The 18538-nt window shown below is 46.8% G+C and overlaps 1 protein-coding gene across 1 annotated transcript in view; it reads left to right on the forward strand.

Annotated features, from left to right (window-relative positions):
- The window catches only part of PEMT (phosphatidylethanolamine N-methyltransferase), a 1361155-nt gene that overhangs the window by 1208810 nt on the left and 133807 nt on the right, over positions 1-18538 (forward strand). The gene's annotated exons all lie outside the window — the stretch shown is intronic.

Here is an 18538-nt window from a genome sequence, read left to right on the forward strand (position 1 = left end):
GCGATACGCGGAGGCGGATGCGGTGCAGTTCCTTTGAAGAGGTGGACCGATGGTTGATGGTCGGTGACCATTGTGAACGGATGGCCATGGAGGTACAGATGGAAAAGACTGCTGGCCCACATGATAACGAGCGCTTCGAGCTCGATTTAGGCATATCTTGCTTCTGTGGGGGTGAGCGACTTACTGGCTCACCCTCCTGGGCCAACACTGCACCCAGTCCTACCGGGCTGGCATCGACCAGCACCTCTGTCCGCTTCTTGGGATCGAAGTACGCGAGCGTGGCCTCTCCTAGAAGGACGTCCTTGATTCCTTGGAAAGCTTCTTCCTCCTCTGGGCCCCAGTGCTAGGTTGCCTCAGCTTTTGTGAGTGCTCGCGGTGGCTCGCTCCGGGTGGCCAACCCTGGTATAAACCGCCCACAGTATGTGGCCATTCCCAGGATAATCCGTACTTCCTTCGGTGCCATCGGTGCGGGGGCATCTTTGATGGCTTGTGACTTTCTCGGGTCTACCTGTATGCCTTCCTGGTTGAATACGTAGCCAAAGAACTCAAGGGAGGGCTGGAAGAATTGGCACTTGTCTTTATGTAGGGTTGCTCCGTGCTAGCTGAGACGTCTGAGTGTGTCGCGGAGGTGTTTGTGGTGGTCTGCGGCTCTAGCGAAGTGAATAAGGATATCATCACTCACGTTCAATACTCCTGGTAAACCCAATAGTAGTTTCTGTATTGTGTTCTGGAAAACTTTGGCTGCTGAGGAGATCCCAAAGTTCAAACGCTTGTACCTCCTAAGCCCTAGGTGGGTGCTAAAGGTGGTAATGAATCTGCTCTCCTCTGCCAAAGGTAGTTGGTGATATCATGCGTTCAGGTCAATTTTCGAGACCCACTTGGATCCGTTGACGTCGGCAATGATGTCGTCTATCGTTGGTGTTATGTGGCGTTCCCTTTTAATGGCTTTATTGGGCAAACGCATGTCGATACACAGTCGTATGGCCCCCGGCTGCTTGGGTTTTTCCACGATGACCATTGGGGATACCCATGGCGTCGGTCCCATTACCTTTTCGATAACTCCTTCTTCTTCTAGGGCTTCTAACTCCTTCTCGACAAGTGGGCGCAGGTGGAAAGGAACTCTCCTGTGTCCGGGGTGACCGACTTGTCAATGTGTAGCTTGAAGGGGTCACACTTGATGCACCCAAGGCCTTTGAACAGCTCGGGGAATTATCCAAGGAGCTCTTCTATCTGATATGCCCGGATTCGTCTCGCGAAGGTGATTAGCTTCAGATCTTCAGCAGTGTGGCTGCTGAGAAGGGTGTCCGCTTCCCTGTCGATTACATGGATTGTGGCCATCACCTCCAGGTCGTCTGCCTTGATAGGCCCTGAGATCTTTCCTTTCAGCGGTAAGGGCGTGTCTGCCCCATGTGTGTATATCCTCGTTTTGGATGGTACCACCGGAGGGCGAGGGCGTAGGCTTTGGTATTGTTGTAAACCCATGACATTCACTGTCGCTCCTGTATTGATAACTGCTTTCACTTCAGTTCCTGCGACCTGCACTATGCACATGGGCTGTGATCGGCGGCGTTGCTTGAGCTCCCTTGGAAAGGACACAATGTATACTACTTCATCGTCGTCCTCTGAGGAGTCCTCAATGGTTGGTTGGTGCCTTGCGGGTCTTCTCTGTGTGTGGTCAGGTGGTGCGGTGTCTGTTACCGACATCTGTCGACCGGCTCTCTTTGGGGGCTTTTGCCCTCGCCCTTCCCGGTTTCTGTTATGCCACCTACAGACAGATGCGAAGTGGTTGGATATTCCGCAATTGGTACAGGTTTTTCCTTGCGCGGGACAATCTTCCGCCGCGTGCGGCTCATGGCCACAGTATCGGCATCTTGATTTGGCGGCGGGCACTTTCGGCCCTCTGTACATGTCTCCTCTAGGCTTGGTCATTACGGTAGCGGCTCGCTCTGTTTTGATGGAGACTGGCTTGGCGTGGGGCTTGGTTAGGGTTTGGTCCATTTTATTTGCCCTAGCCGCGGACAAATCGTTTGATCTGGCCAGTATCAGCCTGTCCTCTAGTGTAATTCTCGGTTTACGCAGTATGAGGCCGCTTAGGGTCTTGTCGCGGCACCCTTGGATGAGTTGTCTCCTGATTGCTTTCCGCTGGTCTTCATCTGTACACATGCTGGCCAGCTCTCGGAGTCGTGCGTAGAACAAGTCCATAGATTCTCCTTCCCTCTGGCGGGCTTGTCTGAGTTTGAAAACCTCGAAATCTGGGTTTAGCTGTGGGTCAAAATGGCCGTTTAGCGCAGTCACTGCCGAGTTGTAGTCATTCGCAACCCCTGTGTTGGGCAGGTGCTTGAAAAGTTTGAAAATGTCATCCCCGGCGTAGTGTAGTAGCAGGGATCTCTTTACCTCCTCATCTGTCTCTCTGGTTGCGACAAAGTAGTTGTTGAGGCGTTCTATCCATGTCCTCCACCGGGAGGAGGCTGACGGACCTTCGCGGGGCATATAGGGATAGCCACAAAAGGACTACACCGGTGGTATAGTTGGAAGTGACGTGCCCCGAGCGGCCGCCTTCCATTTATTGACTCCCTGCAGGCCACGCCTGGCCTGCGGATGTGGTGTAGTGTAGGACGGGTGACCACTAGACCGCCAACCATTACATTGTACATTAGCCGCTCTGCTGTACAACATGGCTAAACTGCACATATTGACACAATGGCTAGCTATCCTATCCTAAAAAGCAGTTAAGTGATGCTGTACAGCTGCGCGGCTGCTATGCACCATGGCTAAAAGTTTGACAAAAAAAGGGCTATGACGTGGCCGGCCAGAGCTGAGGGGAAAAGGGAGCGAAAGAATGGGAAGGTGCTTGTGTGTGAGGCAGAGAGAGAAAATCACAGAGAGAGCGGAAGGCGAGTTAATGAAGATAAGGTCAGTGGTGAGGTGATCATTTCATAACACGCGTGTACACATGGCCACCTTACTAGAGGCTGCGCTCACTCTCGCGAGGCTGCACGCAGGCTTGCGCCGCGGGGCGGAACCGAGCTCGAGCTTAGCAGGGCCCCGGTAAACAGGTGGCTGCGCAATTAGATGCACTTTCCGCAGAAGTAGCGTTACAACGGCGAAGTGAAACAGATACCGGAAACGTGATGAGTGCAAATTTACACAACAAAGATTAGGAGCACTGTAACTTCTTGTAGAATAACCGAGTGCTCTGGGATCACACACATCAGCAGACAGCACGCGTAGCCACGGGTGCCAAACTGGCAGGCTTGAGCGACTACGCAGTGCCTTGTAAATCTCAGACCAAAAGGGTGTACCTCTGAGTTGTGGAGTTATTGCCAACACATGTATTTATAGCAGAGAGAAACTGGTGTCCCTCATTCAAAGCTCTCTATTTAAGAAAAAAACAGTGCTGTGATGCGAAGGCATTGAAAATATAATTGTACCAATTGAGATCACGGTTCTATTGGACATTGTTTTATGGATCAAAGAAAGCGAAATTATAGGGAAAGCATTGTAGTGAGTCATTGGAACAAAATAATTTGCTTAAAACAGACTATTCTGACAGCAGCGTCATGCAAAGAAAGACACAGAAAAACAATGGGTTATGCTAACCAAGCAGAACATCATAACCAAAGAGCTACTCACAGGGCTATTCTAGTGTAGTAAACATATAGAGAAGCATGGCAGTAAAAAAAATCACAGCAGAACAAACCCAAAAAAACCATGTCACTGTGAGCACAAGCACAGTAACAATACAGAGAGACATCTCATTACAAATAAAGTACTTCAATCCCAGCATGAGCAGTGGGAGGACACTAATAAAAAAAGCAACTGTACTTTGTCCATGTTCCTCAGCAGAGAGAAACAAACAAATAGAAAGTGAAACTGGTACCCGCTGAACAATCATGAGCCAGTAAATTAGACTGAAAATGGAGCCAACCAATAGTAAGCAATTGGTGTGCTCTAAGCCTCTTTTATATAGACAAAATGCCATGCTTGCATGCTTTTTTCCAGGAGAGATCTAAAAATATCTAATCCATAACTTTAGCACATTGTGGAGCTACTGCAATCCATAAAGCCTACAAAGTATTCAACAACAAGCTCACTGTACTAAAGAATGAAACCAGGTTAAGGAACCTGGGGTGGGGAGAATATTGGAAACCTAACCAAATGCACGTATTTGCGAATAACATTCAGCCCTGTAGAAGATTCACACCAGCACAAAAAGTGGTCTAAATAGGAGAGGACTGGTGGATTGTGAGGAGCACAAAAAAACTAAAGCTAAGACAGACACCTCCAAAAATTGCGGCATAGTATATAATCACCACTCTTAAACCTGCCAGTGAAAGAAAGTGAACAAATATGTTCAGGTCACTGAGAAGCAAAGACACTTACAAATAACAAAATGAAAATATGCAGAATGCTACTTAAGAACTGAAGTTTGCCACATTCTAGTCACAGTGAAGAACCCCGAACATGATGAACAACAATGAAAGAGTGTTAGTAACTTTAAAGAAAAAGGGTATTCGAGCACACAAGAGAACAACACCTATTTGGTGTGTCTAGAAAGCCCTCACTCACCGACCTGGTCGGTGACATGCTTCATCATTGGGTCCCACTTGGAGTGACCGAGTGCCACCCCAGTGTGCTTCAACGCCAGATTCACTGCGGAGCGGGTAAGGTGAAGATGTGAGAGCTAAGTGATCGTGTTAGCGATTAGGGAATGTGTAAGTGGTGGGTTAAAAACGCCTTAGGTGTATCAAAAAATTTTTTTTTGTCTGATCCATAAGACATATTAAAAATTTATTGGAAACCTAGACAAATGAGTTGATTGGTCTGTTTCCAGTAATATTAGGTGGAGGTCAACATGTTTCTGTCAATGTCGGTTTTATTTGCCTGGCATTCGTCAGGACCTAAGGTGGACTATACCCTGGCGGTATGGACACGCTAAGGCCCACCCTACCAAGGGACATGAAAGTAAAAAATCCTCAGAAAAAGTGCAAGCAAAAAAGGGAAAACGAAAATTCCCTTTAGGGTCTCTCAATTCGGGAGATCGTAAAAATTAAAATGCACTTGAAAGGTGAGACAGTGTCATCACATAGACCTCGGGACGGGGTGGTAGCGTATTTGGCACACCGCCCACGACGCCAGGCACCCGCTAGTAAACCTGCATGCGCCCTCTGAACCGGGTCTCGACGATCGAACCCCGAACATGATCACGTTTAGGTGAGCAGCCAGAGATGGGAAATTGAAAGAGAGCAGCACAGACACATCAGGAAAACTGAACCAGACTCAACAGTACTTAGGTCTTGTAGAAAATAAGATGTTTTTTCTCATTTACTGGCATAGATCTGAAGAAAGCTTGAATATTTAGTACATGGTGGAATTCACCTGCAGGAGCAGGAATTTCACAAGGCTTGAAGATCCGTACTCTGGTGGGGTAAAAGACAACAAGCTGGCCGAAGATGGAACAGTGCTTGCCACTGCAGCTTGTGAGACTATCAGAGACACAAAAAGTTAGAAATCTGTAATGCTTATGTACAACAGTGGCAACACCTATGAATCTGTGTAGTTTAGACCAGCGTTTCCCAAACGGGGGTCCGTGGACCCATTCCCAGGGGGTCCGCAGGCAGCAGTTTTAAAAGCACTGCAAAATTCCTTGTAGAATTAGATGTTTTCGAGCAACAATAAAAGTGTAAAGATAACACCAGTGATTAATGTACCTGCTGGAGAGAGATGAGAGATTTGTCCAATGGAATGTTTGACTTATCTAAGGTAGCATAGAGGGTTAATATACCTGCTGCAAAGAACGTGTACCATGCGTTTTAAAAAACAGTATTTTATGTGCATAGGTCAGTGGGTACTGCTTTTGTCACAGATTCTTTAGTTACTCTGCAGCTCATAAGAGACAATCACAATCTAGCACAGTGACCTATTAACGGTCATCAACGAGCTGCTTACACACAAGTTAGTAACTTATGTTTTTTCCCAGTCTTTCATTATCCTGATGCTGTAAAAGGAGTTTATTTGGGTGGAAATACATTTTTATTGTTAGTCAAAGCTAACCACTGTGTCATGTTCTGAATCCTAAGTTTGTGCTTTTCCAGACCAAGCACTCTTTAAAAATGCCTACCAGAATGAATGACATGTGAATCCTACACCTTGTGGTCCCCTTTACATTATGTAACATTTTCTCTACACTGATTTACAAGTATGATTCATTTTCTCTATGTGTGTGATGTAAAGTGCTCTGACATCCTACAATGGTATGGGACAGGCTATAAAACAAATTAAATACATGTGACAGGTGTGCTATGGAGAAATGAGAGGCACTGTTGAAGGGTGATACTAAAGGAATTATTGAAGAACCCCAACAAAGATTGTTGTATTCTTGTGCATAGTAAGATCATCCTTTACTATCCTTTAAAAGCTAATACAATTCAATATATAATGATAAATGTGTTGTAGAATGCACCATTGTATGCTGCGTTTTCTTGGGGGGAGATCCTCCCAAAGCCCTCTTTGAAGTGGTCAGGCTCACTCACAGCACTTGGTGTGCACTGTATGGGGACTGGTCTGAAAACATTTGCCAGGGCTGCTTTGGGTTTCCACTCTGGCCCTGGCAGGAGCCTTCTTGTACCGCAAAATAAAACTAACCATTTAAAATTTTATCACGGAGATGCAACACCAACCTTCCCATTAAAATGTTCTGTTTTTTGCAAACTCTTTCAATATAAAATACTAAAATCCTTAGTAATTCGAGTGTTTGTTTTGTGCGCACGTTTGTTTATTTTTTTCAAGTTACTCTTTTAATGTTTGAAAATTAAATCATACAAATTGCTGGGGGTCTCCGGCTTCCAGTGGTGAGTCAATGGGGGTCCTCAGGAGTCAAAAGTTTGGGACCCACTGGTTTAGACGACACTTGTTAACCTGTCGCCAGATGCGGCTGCTACTGAACAGAAGTTGTGGGGCACCCGGGGGAAGTGTAAAGGGAGAGAAAAAATAAAAGATCACTTACCTGCTGGCCACAGCCTCTCCTCCGTCCTCTTCTGTTCCCAGCTCCTGGCAGCACACAGGCTCCCAGACTCCACTAAGCAAGTCACAACACTGAGTATTGCCAGCATGACCGCAGCGTCGTGATTGCTCTGAGTGGCCTGGTTTGCCACCCAGTCAGTGCCTGGGAACCTGGAACTGTTGTGGAGAAATGCTAAGTGCGCATGTTGGTTTGGTCGCCCTAAGATGGCCGGCCAAACCTTCATGCGCACGTATGGTGCTCACCACCCCTCCCTGCGTGACGACAGCCAGGCCCACCCTAAACTTGCTCAGTACCGAAAAATAAAATGATAATAACATTGTGCTATCATTTTATTTTTATTTTTGCACTGCTCAGGGATTAATGGAGCGACGCTCTTCCGCCTTAACAGAGGAACCACCGCTGCCTGTCGCTTTTGCAAACGCACTGTTTGTGTTATATTGCTTATCATCGTAAACCTCTAAGTCAGTTTGGCTTGCTGATTCATAATGGGAAATAGAGCCCGGGCAACACGTTTTTACCTTTATTTGAAAAGCTGCTCGTATTTGCAGTCTGGTAAAGACAGCCAGGCGTAAACTTTCACCGGGGTGGAAATCGAGTAGGATCCACAAGTGACAGAAGCAGACCTCTCTCAAGAAGCTAATGACTGTGAATTTTCGATATTGCCATATTCTTTTCTAAATAGGCAGGCTTCCAGCCCTCTATGACTTCATGGGTAAACTAAAAGCACAAATTAAATTCTCTTTATAGACAGCTCTGGTAAAGCTTTCCTGGGAGGAGGTGTGGCCTAGCGGCTGGAGCTGCTGACTATGGAACATGGGGAAGCAGGCTGGAATACAGACCTGAGCTCAATATCCTGGGATTCTAGAGGAGTCATTTAGCTCCCTGAGTCTAAAACGAAAAGAAATGTGTGACGTGGTCTGGTTCTGTTGTTAAGGTTGGGTCATATTTGCGCTATAAAAAACGACCAAAAAACATAAAATGTAAAATGTTCCCTCTTGCTTTGGGTTGCAGTGCTAAACAATAGACCATAGCATGTCTGATGGTAGATTTCTCATTGGAGCTTCTTCACAGCCATTTTGAATTTTTTTGGTAGGAATCGCTGCTCTGTTTTGAACGTGGCGAATTCAGCACTTGAGTCGTAGTGAGTGATCTGGCCGGGTGTTGGGTGTCCAGGTATTGTAGGTCAGCCCTTAGTTCAAGCCTAGAGGTCAAGGCAACAACCTCACTGCTGATGCCCTTGTGTTTGAGACAAAATAGACCCTTCAATGTGTCCTCATGTAATGCAACTGGTGCTTTGTAAAGCGCTCTGATACCCGATTCGGGTCCAGTTGGCTCTATTTAAATCTCTGTTAAAAAAAAACAAAAATGTAACAATCACTGTAAACATTACATTAGTGAAGTGAGTTTTTGGCTTCTTTCTATAATTTCAGTTTTAAAAAAAATCCATGCCGTTATTTTGTTTTTTAGTACTTTATACGACTCATCAGGCTGACACACATTACTGAGTTGTAGTAATTAAATGATAGACCAAATGTGGAACATTAACGACAATCGGCTTGAGTGCCGGCTTCCAAGCTTCATCAATTTGTGTGATTGTGGACAAACCAATTTAATTCCTCTCTGTACTAAAGCCCTCTTTTCCAAATAAATGGACACCCAGAAAGGATACAGTAAAGGAAACACCAAATACTAACAGCAACGAATACGACATTCACGCGGTAAGTATTGGTATCCCAATACTATAAGAGCCCCTTAGCTGACTTCTGCCATTGATCAATACAGATGTTTATCATCTGTTGGCTCATTCTTCACTTTTGGGCTAAGAAAGAAAACAAGCATTTACAATGCAATGGTTTTGCCTTTGTTAAAGTTAGAGCTATTGGCATTGCTCTTGACATTATTTTTATTTATGTTTTTTTTAACATAAATGAATGGCATTGTCATTTACAATAGCATGGCAGGGCACAGGGAGGGGGGGCGAGGAGAGACGAAGGAGAGCTGCGGGCTCAGGGAAGGGGGGCGAGGAGAGAAGTAGGAGAGCTGCGGGCTCAGGGAAGGGGGGGGCGAGGAGAGACGAAGGAGAGCTGCGGGCTCTTGTTGTAATGCTTGCATGGATGAGTTGGTGGATGCATGGATGGGTGCATGCATGGATGGGTGCATGCATGGATGGGTGCATGCATGGATGGGTGTATGGATGGGTGTATGGATAGATGCATGGATGGGTGGATGGATAGATGCATATATACAGCCAAGCACTCAACAATTTATGCAATCCACCAACCCATCCAACCAACAACCCATCCATGCATCCACCCATACATCCATGCATCCATGCATCATGCATACATCCATCCATCATGCATCCATCCACCCACTGCGTCCCACTCCGACCCCTCTAAATATAACTCATTTTTTCTGTATACAATGCGACGGTTTCGCCTTTGTAAAAGTTAGAGCTATTGGCATTGTAAATGACAAATTTTGTATTTATGTGTTGGTTTTGAAAACAGATAAAGAAATGGCATTGTCATTTACAATGCTAATAGCTTAATCTCTCACAAATGCGAGACCTATTGCATTTGCACACACACACAGAGCACAAACACACACACAGAGCACAAACACACACACAGAGCCACACACACACAGAGCCACCCACAGAGTCATTCACACGGACACCTGCACAACGAAGAACAGCGGGTGGGGGACGGACACCAGCACAACCAGGAAGAGCGGGGGTGGGCGGACACCAGCACAACCAGGAAGAGCGGGGGTGGGGGGGACGGACAGCAGCACAACCAGGAAGAGCGGGGTGGGGGGGACGGACACAAGCACAGCTATGCCACTGGGCAAAATTATCCCAATTGGCCAGCCAGGAGGGAGAATGTGATGCACTGAAGCTGCGCCGAATTCGAGCACAAGCAGGCAGCTGAACGGAAACGTAGACAACCACTTGCACTCACCCCAACGGAGCGGCTGCAGGAAGTGAGTGAATCTTTTCGTAAAATGGAGACTTCTGCTCAGTACTACATGGGTGTGATCAGCCTTAGTGGCTAATTTGTTAGCAGAGAGTATAGCCAGGTTTATTAAACATAAAAGCACTGGGCTTCTGTTGCTGCATAGGGGCACCAGTGAACTATCTTTGCAAGCACCACAGCGACCGATGGGCCACAGTTGTTCAAATACAAGTCCAGGAATGAGCATGTTTGTGACTAATTGCTTTACATCCTGGGACTCGCTGAATTTAATTAAACAATCAACCTTGAATTTAGGCACTAATTAAATCAACGGAAAATAGGGGTATCTCTTAGAATAGTGTACGTATTACGGGTCATTGTTACGATTGTCACCCAGCAACATTAGTCTTAGCATACCCATTGTGTCAAGACAACGGATTCACGGAATAAATTCCCCAGAAAAAAACAAATATAAATCAACAGAGTACCTCAAAATTAAACCACTATTGTACATTCTCGTCACTCAGAGGAACTACAACAAGCTGTCTGTGCTTCAGCTGATGTGCCGATCCTATGTAGTGCTGCGCTGCCTCAGAGCGCTATACGGTAGCAGCGCTGTGATGAGCATCAAGTGTCGGCGCTAATGCTGCAGCTGTGACTGAGGCTCCCTGGCCGGCGCTGGAGTTTATCCACAGTCCAGCTTGCCTCTGGCTGGCTGCCGACAGAACCCCTGTATTGTGACGTCACGCGGAGCTTTCCGGGCTAATGTGCCGCTCAGTGGCACTGGCCGTGGCAGCCTGCCGGGCAGGTCCCGCCTCCCCAGCGAGAGTGTCGACATGCCAGTTACTGGGTATTATCTCACAAATGAACAAGCAACGAGGCACTGGCTACTTCAGAGTAGGGTCGATTCCTTTTCCACGTGCGTTTTATTTAGAAGAATACACCACTAAGCAGTCTAGATCCCGCTCAGTGCCTCGGATGAGGCTGGTTTGAAGGCGCACTACGAGGCGTGCGGTGGTACTGTACTGATGTGTGCGGGAGGGCGGTACATGACAAACAGAGCACTCACCTGGACATCTCGGCCGTGCCGTCAATGGCGGACCAGATTCGGGGGCGTTCCCGGCTTTTGGCTGACGTAGCGTGACGTAGCCAAAAGCCAAAAATTCTCGGGAACGCCCCCGAATCTGGTCCGGCATTGACGGACAGGCCCGTCTTCCAATGGCTAGCCTCCATTTATGGAGCTAGCCAATGGAAGACGGGGGCCGTTCCTGTCTCCCCTACTATACTCATTAGGTTTTTGCCTGCGCGAAAAAGCTGCGCAGAGCGCAGCTTTCGCCAGGCAAAACCTAAAAAGGATGAGAACCAAAAGGGGCTGTGGACTAGATAAAAGAAACAACCATACCTTTGGTGTACAAAAAAGCAGATATTCATATGGTACCAGATTTCACCTGACATGATGGCGTCTTTCTCCCTGACAGTCATATCTATCTGGTGTTAGCTCAAAAGGGCTGCTGAAGCCACAGCTTTTTACTAGGCCTGGGTGTAGTTTGCGGACTTTACACGGAACTCAGCGAAGTGACAAAAAAACTCTGTGGAGTTCTGCAAGTGGTGGAGTGTAGTGCGAACTGCTGTTCACGCTGATCTTCCTGCTGCTTGAGTAGGAATTCTACCTGAGTGGCAGCTTGCGCTCGCCAACATAACGATGGCGAGCTGGGAAAATACTCCGCTGCACAGAGTTTTCTCCACTCTGCGAGCTCCGTGGACCGCGAAGGGCAGAAACCTGTGCAAACTGCGCAAACGGAGCGGAGTTTACCGCCCAGGCCTACTTTTTAACCGCAATGCACTAGTCTGAAGTAGCACCAGTGTGCTCATACGGCAGCTATCTCACGGGAGCACCAGCCATCAAGTGCGCCGTATTGCAGCTGGAACTGAATATATGCATGGTTTGGATTGAACTATAGGGCAATCTGAGGGGCTGGCCTGATAAGGCAGTATGTGGGCCGTTTTTCTGGAGGTTTGTGAACCTGTTTTGTGGTCTGTGGAGCCTTTTTTTTCTGTTGATTTCCCAATATTACCTAACACATTGCCTGGAGGAAGCACACTTGCATGGAGTTTGCATACTTTGCACAATACCTATGCAGTGTTTCTTTACATTTTAAAAACGGTCGTAATTGCAAATGTGAGACCCATTTTTTTAGCTAGCTCATCGCTAATAAGGGCCACTTTCATTTTGATTCATGGGCCTATTTTCTGTTGCAGTCCTAATCTGAATATGTGTCGCTTTTGATGGGGAGGGGAGGAGCGCTACAGCCAAAAATGCTTTTTTGCCCACGTTACAGAGAGTCCTTGCGTCAAATAACTGAGAGTCCAGTGAGAGCTATACATATATGCGATTGTGAATAACCAGTTTATTCTCCCATCTTCCATCAAGCACAGTGGCCTTTTGCTGTGAGAGGCACAATGCAGAATGACAGGATCACTTGAAAGATATATTGAGAAAACTCTTCAGTGTGCTACCACCAGCAGGGCACCCCCACTTGAAATAAGTCCCCAGTTTTAATGACAGTGGAGTTATGACCCCTACAATTGTCTGGGGTCTGTGTTTTTGTTATACTGTAGTCCTGGCATGCTGCCATGGTCTTTGGCTTTGACATGACTGATTGATGCCCTAATTTTTAGGTTTTGCTTGTACAGCTCTTGTGCTGTACTTGCAAAATCTCTAGTAATAAAATAAATCTTAAGAAGAGCTTAGAACCTGCCCATTACTTACCTGTAGGTCCCATTGGCTGGCTCCCACATGGCTCTTATGTCGCATTACTTACCATTGGCAGGCTCCTATATAGCTCCTAGGTCATTGACTGGCTCCCATGCGGCTCCCACATTACTCTAATTTTCTAGCTGGTCAGCGTCTCCTCCTCGTCTCCATCGTCGTGCTTAGGTTTCGCCTGTACAGCATATGCACTGTGCTTGCAAAATCTCTTGTATTAACAAGCATTTACAATGCAATGGTCTCGGCATTGTTAAAGTTGGAGCTATTGGCATTGCTCATGACATTATTTTTATTTATATATTTTTTAAAAATATATAAATAAATGGCATTGTCATTTACAATGCCAAAAGCTTAATCTCTCACAAATGTCAGACCTATTGCATTTGCACCCACACACAGAGCCACACACACAAAGCCACCCACACACACATACAGAGCCACCCACACAGTAATTCACATAGAGCCACCCCCACACACACAGAGCCACCCATACAGAGCCACCTACTCACACACACACACACAGAGCCACACTCACACAGACAGAGCCACCCACACATAGAGTCACCTACAAAAAAAGCTACCCACACAGAGCCACACACAGACAGAGCCACACAGACACACACAGACAGAGCCACACAGACACAAACAGACAGAGCCGCACACACACACAGAGCCACACACACACACAGACCCACACACACAGACACAGACAGAGCCACACTCACAGACAGACAGAGCCACACCCACACAGATACACAGCGCCACACACACACAGATCCACACACACACAGAGCCCAACACACACACAGAGCCCAACACACACACACACACAGCCCAACACACACACACAGAGCCCAACACACACACACAGAGCCCAACACACACACACAGAGCCCAACACACACACACACAGAGCCCAACACACACACACAGAGCCACACACACACAGACATCCCTCAGGCTAGGTCAGCCACACGCCCATCTCTGCCCAGTAACGCCCCAGGGAACAGAGGCAAGAAAAAAACGATGACAAGCAGGGAACGATCAAAAGCAGGGAACAGAGGCAAGAAAAAACGAGGGCAAGCAGGAAACAGGCAAGAAAAAAAACGATCATAAGCAGGGAACAGAGGCAAGAAAAAAAACGATCATAAGCAGGGAACAGAGGCAAGAAAAAATGGTCAGAAGCAGGGAACAGAGGCAAGAAAACGATCACAAGCATGGAACAGAGGACCACCGCTTGGGGGCTGAGTACCTTCACCTTATGCATCGGTACGCTTCAGATACAATAATTGAGCACGCAGTATATTAAAGGAAGGGGGGGCGGGGGCTGATAAGAGAGAACTGACTAGCTGGCAACAAATTAAAGCGCAAGTGCCTTAACGGTTTGAGTTTAGGAACTTTCCAAAAAGCTCAGTTTCTAGAGCCCTCTGAATGTTATTAGTGAGGGCACAGCAATGGTAGTCAGTTAGCATTCTTCCCTAACAGCAGCCTCTCAGCTCACCGCCCCCTGCTCATCTTAAAGACCACACTCACACTGCCTCATCAACGGCCCCCACAGCACCATGCAAACCTCTTATGCAGCTTTTGTCCTCATCTGCTGGTGGGGGCCACCCCGGTATTGCTTCTTGAGTCACTCTTCCCCCGCAGGAGCCAATCACGCGGTGGCTTGTCTATTTAACAGACTATTCACTAAAATAAACCACCCTAACGGCGGAGTGCAGTCAGGGTGGGGGTCTATGGGATGGGAGTCTAGGGGGTGGGGTGGGGGGGAAGAGTAAGGCAAGGTTTAGACCACCCCTGGGCATGCCACATCGTTTTAGTAAAACGGATGTTGCAATGTACAAAAGCTAAAAAGAGACTGGTGCTGCAGGGGCGTGCTCTATTAAGTGTCTGCTCGCTGCTTGTGGAACGTTTATTTCCTTGCACTAAAGCGCTTACATCGAGCTGCGCACACCTCTTCGGCGCTAGAAACAATATCGCAACACAAGACGGGCGATTTCTGTTGTCTGCCCACTCTACAAAAACAAGCGATGGACGTGAATCTCAAAAGTATGATTTATGGTTGGCACTGCATCGTCACGAGGAGTCCTCTGGATGAAACTGAACCAAAACGAGCACAGGAAACGGAGGCTCGGCCTCGACGGACTGGCAATGCAACTAATCTGTACGCAGTTGCGGTTGATGCAGGATCATTCAAGCCCAGGGATACCGCGGCGATTGTGAAAGGACGCTGCTGTGCTTCACTGGCTCACGAGGGTGGATCTGTGCAAGGCGGGGACTCGAGGCTCATGGCTGAAAAACACAGAACTATCATCAAGAGGAAGAAGGAACAATACGATTTACTACAGGTAAACAGATTGAGTAGAAAAGGTGTCCGAAAACTGAAGACGGACTGCGCCTGCAGAGTGCTGCCTGGGTCAGCCCCTGCTTCTATGAGCTGTGCGAGGCACAGCGGGTGAGAAAGTCTGCAAGCAGGTTTTCAGGATAGCCACGGGCGAAGTAAAGAGGCTGAATTTAGAGCGTCTGTAAAGGTGCCTTATATGGATGTTACGCAGCTCTGGCCCGCGGCCCACCCCTTTTCTCCAATACATAACTTGGGCATCTCTTCATTAGAGCATAAGGTCTGGCAAAGGAAAGAAGGTATTGGACACCTACAGCGTTAGACCATGTTTCCCTGAGGCAAAGCAGAAAAGCCTCAGAGAAACGCATGTCATTTTCGGGATTCGGAGGCATGTTTTTCGTTCTCTCCTCTTCCCATTGGCTGGAATGTAAATTTCCAGCCAATGGGAAGAGGAGAGAAAGAACCAAAAGAAACACGCCCCTCAGTCCCAAAAACACGGGGCTTAAATGGACAGACGCCCCTCTCCTCCAATGGCTGGCCTCCGTTTAGGAAGCCAGCCAATGGAGAAGAGGGGCGGGTTCAAGCCCCACACTGAAAAACATAAGATCTCGCCGCCAAGACTGCGCAAGCGCAGCCTCCACAGGACGAGACCTAAAAAGGGACTTAGATTCTGCCCATTACTTACCTTTACCTATGATTGTCTGGCTGCTACGGGGCTGCCTCCTCACTTTACTTACCATTGGCTGGCTCCCAAATGACTCTATCATCACTTTAATTACAATTGGCTGGCTCCCACCTACCTCCCACGTCACTTTTGTTTCCTTGCTGGTCATTGCCTCCTCCTCGCCTCCATTGTCATGCTGTTGAGCCTGGATCAAGTACTGCTTCCGATGGCCCGTGTCTTTCCACTGGCTGCATGCTTCTGAGGGTACCTTTTAAAAAACTTACCGGCAGCGGGAGCTCTTCTTTGCTGTCCGTTGTCATGACATGAAGCTGTCCATCAGCTTTCTACTGCGTTGCCACAAGTGTGCGTGTGTGGTGTCCTTATGTGAAATGTTCACAGATGTGGTGTTATCACCACAGGCGCAGGATAGAAGAGCTGTGCACATGATCACATGCACATCTGTTGTGCTGCGCCCCTCACCCAAATATTGGGGGTACCCAACTAAAGCCATCCAGTCACTCACTGTATCGATTGTAACATGGCTTTTCTTAATTGCCCGAAGACCTCCCTAATTGCTCAAACACACACATCTTTTTGTTCAGTGTGCAGGAATGCACAATCCCACGTGCATTGGTCCACAGACACGGGCTCGAACACCGTCTGCAGTTGATCATTGATATACTCACCAAAGCCATACTTTATGCTGTTTTGGTAAAAATAAAGAAATTAAAAAGCGCTTATTTTCCTCTTTAAATGGCGTAAAATGGAGAATCTTCTAAAAACATCTCTGCCAGTGCACTATTTGGGACCTGAAATAAAGAAATAAAAACAATGGATTCAACCCAGGTTTGTGACTGGGGGTGAACATTTGCATTGTTCAGCATTCCATTTATCATCTGTTCTATTTGCTTTTGTTGCTTTATGTTGGAAGGGTATGCCCAGACGTGGGCCTCGTTCTCACTGTGTCACTGGATTCAAGCTAGCCTGGTTGATAAGGTGTGATACCCCGAAACCGGTCCCAAGTTGCTTGTTTTCGATTCAGAGAGGACCTGGCCTGGCAGTTCGTATGGACTGTCCAATGAGGAGCAGGGTCAAGACTGATTTACATATGGCTGGGTCCAAACTGGTGTGGTGTGGTGAGCAAAAAAAGTATGGATTAAACCCAGATCTAGGACTCGTGGTGTATGTTTGCATTGTTTAGAATTCCGTCCATCATCTGTTCTTTTTGTTTCTGAAATGAAATATAGCATAATGTGGTAGAACTGCTTTCATGCAAACACCAGTACAAGTGAGGACTGCACATATGCCAGATTAATTTTATTGCAGAAATAAGTATACAATAATCAGAGACTTCCTCAATTAAGGCTGGTGGCTATTTTAATTAGGGCTGGGAGTAGTTTGCGAAGTAGTGCTATGCGAAGCTACACAAAGTGCACTTCGGACTACGCCAGCTACGCGGAGCACTACGCGAACTGCGTAGTACCCTGTTCGCACTGTGCAAGATGCCGTTTTCAATGATTGCACAGTGCGGACAAGTATCCAGCACTGTGCAATCCTCGAAAACGACATCTTGCACAGTGCAAGCTGTAGTTTTCTGGCGCTCAAGTAGATTTTTACTCGAGCGGCAGCTTTCTCAACGCGGACTGGTAGTTTCTCATTGTGAGCGGTAGCGGGCATACGCGACCACTCGCAATGAGAAGCTTGACCTCCCCGCGTTGAGAATCTTGCCAGGAGGTTTATTTTCCAAGCTCGCTATCAGCAACTTGATGTTGCTGATCGCGAACGAGTAAAAAGTCTTTCCGGGATGTCATTTTGCTTGCTCGCGGTCACCAACTTGACGTTGAGGACCGCGAGCAAGCAAAAAATGACTGCTGCCCTACGCGTGTTTGCACTGTGCTGCCTGCATTTTGCGTAGTGCGAAGTAGCACAAACTTCGCTAGCGTAGTGCTTTGCTCAGGGATAATTTTAATCAAGCATTGACAAAGCCAATAGGTTTTGCCTCTGCAAAATCCATTGATTTTTTCAAGACCTGTTGGACAGAGGCCCTTAAAGTAAAACAAAAAAGTGCTATGACGCAGTCAACAGTGACTGCGCCTTAGCACTATTAAAAAAACTTTAGTCCATGTTGTTCAGCAGCTAGTGCTGCTGTGCAACAGATCTTGAAAACCCAATGCTTGTTAATGCAGGGGTTCTGAACTCCTACCAGAGTTTGGGTTCTCCAGTTAGTTATTGTATTATAATTGCATTTATGTTGCGCTTCCTACTCACAAGACCTTGACGCTCTTTTCAGCAAGTAGCCCGGTTCCCCAGGAACCCAGTGTTAGTGGTTAATGGAATGTTTATTTGTAAATTAGGTTTTTAATTTGTACTCTTTAGATGGAACCATCTCTTGCATTAGTCTAGGATTCTTATGGTCGGAGTTAGCAGGTCCTATTCTTGGGTTTTTCACATGTGCTTTTTATTGTATTAAATCTGCAGTTCTTTGTGATTAAGAGTAATTGAATTTGGATTAGATTGGGTTAGAATTGAAAGCGTAGGTAGAATTTAAGTAGAACAGAAAGTTTGAAAACTAAGTGAATTAGTTTACTAAATTAAGGAATTATCTGACAGTGCTAGAAGAAAAAATATTATGTTCTTTCAAATGATTGGAGAATTTGCAGGTGGATTAGAAATAAATCAGGAGATTCCTATGTTTTAATGTTGAAAGGCGCATCTAAGCGGGAATGGAACAAGCTGTGCTGTTTAGCAGGGAAGGATGAATTGGGGTGGAACAGGCGATAAA

Source organism: Lissotriton vulgaris, chromosome 10, assembly GCF_964263255.1.
Source record: "Lissotriton vulgaris chromosome 10, aLisVul1.2, whole genome shotgun sequence".
In the NCBI taxonomy this organism is placed as follows: domain Eukaryota; kingdom Metazoa; phylum Chordata; class Amphibia; order Caudata; family Salamandridae; genus Lissotriton; species Lissotriton vulgaris.